We start from the raw sequence: 5,021 nt of genomic DNA on the forward strand, positions 1-5,021 counted from the left end.
GGTAAAGACTATCACACGGAGAGGGTGATGGTAAAAATGATAAATGGCAATCAACCAATGAACTGTCTAGAATTTATGTATGAGTGATATAAAAAATACTACTTACGGCTTAGAGGTACTATTTACGGATAGGAGTACTGATGGTAGAACTATTTTTGGTCATGTGATCCACTTTTAACCAATCAATGAACAAGAATATGTTAATGAAGTATATAAACATTTATATTGTACACATTTTGTCACCAAAGTCAGTATTAAGACGGACTCCATACCGGCTTCAACATCGATCCATACATCATACTTTAGTAATATTGCGAGTCTCCAGTCTTGCAGTGTCAGTGGGTGGACTTGTGTAACATTTCAAATTTTGTAAAAAGAGTTCGGTCATGAAAATTGTCGGCTTTTTCAGAGCTGTTTCCGAGAGAATACTATTTGTAACATTCCATGGCAACCCTCCGCTTAGCATCACTGCTGTATATGCACCCACCAATGCCCACTGAGTGCGCAACATCTTCTGACAAGGAGGAATTCTATTCATCTCTATCTGACCACCTTGATGGTATGAAAAGGCACAACATCCATCTCATCCTCGGCGATTTTAATGCCAGAATAGGAACAGATAGTCATCTTTCCCATCCTCGGGTCATTGGTCCACATTGCTACCATATGATTCAACCAATGACAATGGTGAGCGTCTGGTCAACACCTGCCAGGAGAACAATCTCAGACCGGCGCCCAGATGAGATTCCCGCAACCCAGGAACCGTCTCTGGACTTGGACCCATCCAGCTGGATCAACCCATGCACAATTAGATCACATACTAATAAACAACAAGTGGGTAAATTCTCTCCGCAACTGTCGAGCATACAACTCAGTAGAAGTGGACTCCGATCATCGTATTGTGAGCATCCGTCTAGCTGCCAGTCTGCGAACTAGCAAAGGAAAACCTTGCAAGAGACCAAAATTCAACTGGAAGAAGTTGCAAGATCCTGATACAAAGGAGGAATTTCAGCTGGAGCTATCAAACAGATTCCAGGTCTTGAGCATGGATGACACCACACCCATCTCTGATAGGTATGAGACCTTCGAAACAGCGGTTCGTGAAGTTGCTGAGAAAGTTATTGGAAAGCAAGAGCCATGCGGACTACCAAGTTGGGTATCATATGCAACCATCAGACTTAAACTTGAAAGGGATGAGGCCAAAAAGCGGTACTCCATTTCAAAGTCTCGTCAATCTAGAGAAAGATGGAGGAACTTGAACATCAGCCTTAACAACTCTTATAAATCTGATGAGCTTGCTACCCTCAATAAGCAGATGGAAGACCTGAAGCTGGCCGGCCGACGAGATGGGGAATTATACCACCACCTGGAAAATTATACACTCACTTCCTGGGAAGAACTCAAGGAAAGGGGTGAAAGTCAAAAAGAGAGATGGATCAGCTCCAACCAGTGACCATGAACTGCTTGAGGAATGGAAGGAATATTTTAGCTCACTCCTTAACAACAAGCAGCTTCAGAACTTCTTGCACCAGCTGTTGAAGACCTTCCTATTATCACTGAGCCCCCAACTCGTGAGGAAGTAGTCGAAGCAATAGCAGACATGAAGACCAACAAGGCAGCAGGATTGGACTGTGCTATAACTGCTGCTATAACTGCAGAAGCACTTCAGGGAGGAGGGGATAGCATGATTGATATGATTCTCGAATTCTGTATGGGAGTATTCTCAACGCTGACACCTCCACGTCAATGGGTTACGAATGTAATCATTCCTCTACCAAAGAAAGGTGACCTCTCTCTCATGACAAACTACCGTGGTATTTCGCTTATGTCCATTGCCGCAAAAGTGGACAACAAGATCCTTCTGAACAGGATCCGACCTCACATTGAACCTTTACTGAAAAGCAACCAGGCTGGCTTTAGATCGGGTCGCAGCTGTGCTCAGCAAATACACATTTTGAGGAGGATCATGGAAGGCTTTAAGAGTACCAACTTCCCTTAACAGTCACTTTTGTGGACTTCAAAAAAGCCTTTGACTCCATCAACAGGTCCGTCTTGTTTTCAGTGCTGCGGCATTATGGAATACCAAAGGTTGTGGTCAATGCCATCCAGGTGCTCTACAAAGACTCCAATAGTGCCGTTATGGTAGATGGCAGTATCTCAGAGCCTTTCCAAGGAACAACTGGAGTGCTTCAGGGTGATGTGTTGGCACCATTATGTTCATTATCCTGGTAGACTACCTTCTGATGAAATCAACTTCTGGAATTGACGCTGGAATTGTTACCTACCCACGTCGGTCAAGTAGATATCCTGCCAAGATGCTGAATGACCTGGATTTTGCTGATGATATTGCCCTGCTGGAATCTTCCATAGCCCGGGCCCAGTCACAGCTTACTAGGACTGCAACTGCAGCAGCAGATCTAGGCCTTGTCATCAGCGCAGCTCCGCAGCCGACTGATGATGATGATGATGATCAGACTAAAATTTTACACACTAATAGTGCCAAAATGGGCCACCAAATTGCTTCAATTAGGTCTTAATTTTGCAAAAATTTCTTACTTCTGAGACTTCACAACATTTGTAGGTTGATAAATGCGAATCACTTGTTGGGAGTTAAATTGTACAAAGTAACGCACGCGTACTGAGATGTTGATGCGTCTAATGCACGAGCCCCAAAGGGGTGCATTAGAAGCAACATCTAAGTACAAAAATACATTATTCTGTACAATTTCTCGTTCACCAAGTGATACATATTAATTAACCTATTTCATACACGAGAAAAAAATCCAATGATTTTTGCTATTTTTTATAACATGCATAAAATGCATCACCCGCAAGAGAAATGAACGCGAATGAATGTATTTTACTAACGTTTGCTCTAATTGGTTCTCACTATCTAGCATTGTATAAAATTATTAATTGCATAGCCATTGCGTATATAATTTCGAATTTGTTCAAATCTGACTCCCTCCCAATCGTAATGGAGCATTTTTATTATGACTTAAAAGTCATTTTAGATAAATTGCTTTAATATTCTCTGTAAATTGCATTGTCATCACGTGACCAAAACGAGGTACAAAAATCCATAAATAATAATGTTGTGATGACAAAAGCTTCAATTTGAGCCTAATGGAGTTCTATATTTAGTATTTATACGTGATATTAACGTGATTGCCACCATTTGTCAATAGTCAGAAATAGAGGCACTAAGAACACATTTTTATGATCAAGTGCATGAAAAAGTACACGAAGCTGTATAATTTACAATGAAAACTGCAGAACCAGGAAAGATCAGTAGATAGAATTTATTTGAGAGATTAATGACAAAACAAGTTGACGACACAACAAGAAATTGTGTGAAGAATATATGAATCGGCAGATACTAGACATGAAAGGTAAGCAAGATATTTATAATTGTTTTTTTTAAAAAGACGTGTTTGGTATTTTAATTTTGTTTTAAAGAAAGCATTTTTGAATTTCTATATTAAAACATGCAAATGTTTTTATACGCATACTATAACTCTTCTGTGAATGGTCATGTCATTTTCACACGAACCGTATATTATTTGACACTTTAACCCGTATATTTAGCATTTCAACAAGTAAATTATTTACGTCTTTGGGTGATTTTTAGTTTTTAGTGTGTTAAAGTGTAGTGTAAACACACCCCAACACGTTAATCAAAATTTAAACGTGTTTCGCCCAATTTTCAGTGTTGAGTTGGGGGAAGTCTATATGTGTACGACTTAATTCTCAGAAAACCTGTAGGCTAGTCCAATTAAAAATCACCCACCACTAATTGCAACCGAATTCATTTTGCATGCGTCCAACTAGTGGAACAGTGCCTAATTTGCATAAATCAAAATTGGCCGCTAATAGACAGGGGTGAAATTTCAAAGTTGGTATGATCTTGTTAACAACTATATCAATGTCTTGCTCTCATCATAAGGATTCAGAAAAAGTATAGTTTGACCAGTCTCCGACATTATAGTTGCAAGAAAAGTCATGCTTTTACACAGCGCGTGTGTTACAGTATTGTACGGAAGTAACTAAGGGCCATGCGGTTCGCTTTGTAACTCAAGAAGACAGGATCTTATGATCACAAATCCCGGGTTCTTTGTGGAACCAAAAAAAGGGTCATTTGGCCAAGAAAATGGTTCTTTGTAGAACCTTAAGGAGGCTGTGTACTCTCAGACATGCATGTAGTAAAAGTGCAATAACTTTGTAATTATTCGCGCAAGACATATAAAGGTATACATTTTTATAAAGGCAAGACATCAATAAAATCTTAATATAAATACAGATTTGGGGTAAAAACAACAATTATGAAGAAAATCACAAAAAAGTGAGTTTTTGGCATTTTTTTTTAGGTACAACAAAAAAAAAATACACTCTTTCCAAAATATTTTATTTTGTTTTTAGCTCAATCTTGAGGCTCCATTCCAAAAACGTTTTTTTTATTTTTTTGATATTGGCCTTATTTTTTGAGATATTGACCATATAAGGCATCAAATTGAACTTTTAAAATTCACAAACGCCTATTTGCACAAAATGATGCCTAAAATCGGAAATAGACCAAAATATAAAAAAATGAGAAAACGGTTTCTTGAGTCGATCATGCTTTTTACGATGATCATATTTGCTTACCTATAGATGCTGTATTTATTGAGTTATCGTGTACCTAAATCGTCATTTTACCGAGAAAATGAACATTGAAATAATGGCCGTTGAAGTTTAAAGTGGTCACATTTTGCACTTTCATCGAATCTCGCAGGAGAATGCGGCAGTTTTTATTTTTCTACCTTACATTACATAAACATCGAGTAAATCCACGGCCCCTTGAGAAGTTTCAGCGAAATCCATTCATAACTTGATATTTAAATCGGGGGAAAGAACTTGAAAAAACCCACATTTTATCAGCTAAAACGGAGCCATTTGACCACTAGGTTTTGGTGCTTGCGTGGTGTCCGAGAAAAATAGGTAGAGAAGCGACACTCTCTGCAAACTGCCTATACCGTGCTATA

The sequence above is a fragment of the Amphiura filiformis genome, chromosome 16 (genome assembly GCF_039555335.1).
Source record: "Amphiura filiformis chromosome 16, Afil_fr2py, whole genome shotgun sequence".
Lineage (NCBI taxonomy): Eukaryota > Metazoa > Echinodermata > Ophiuroidea > Amphilepidida > Amphiuridae > Amphiura > Amphiura filiformis.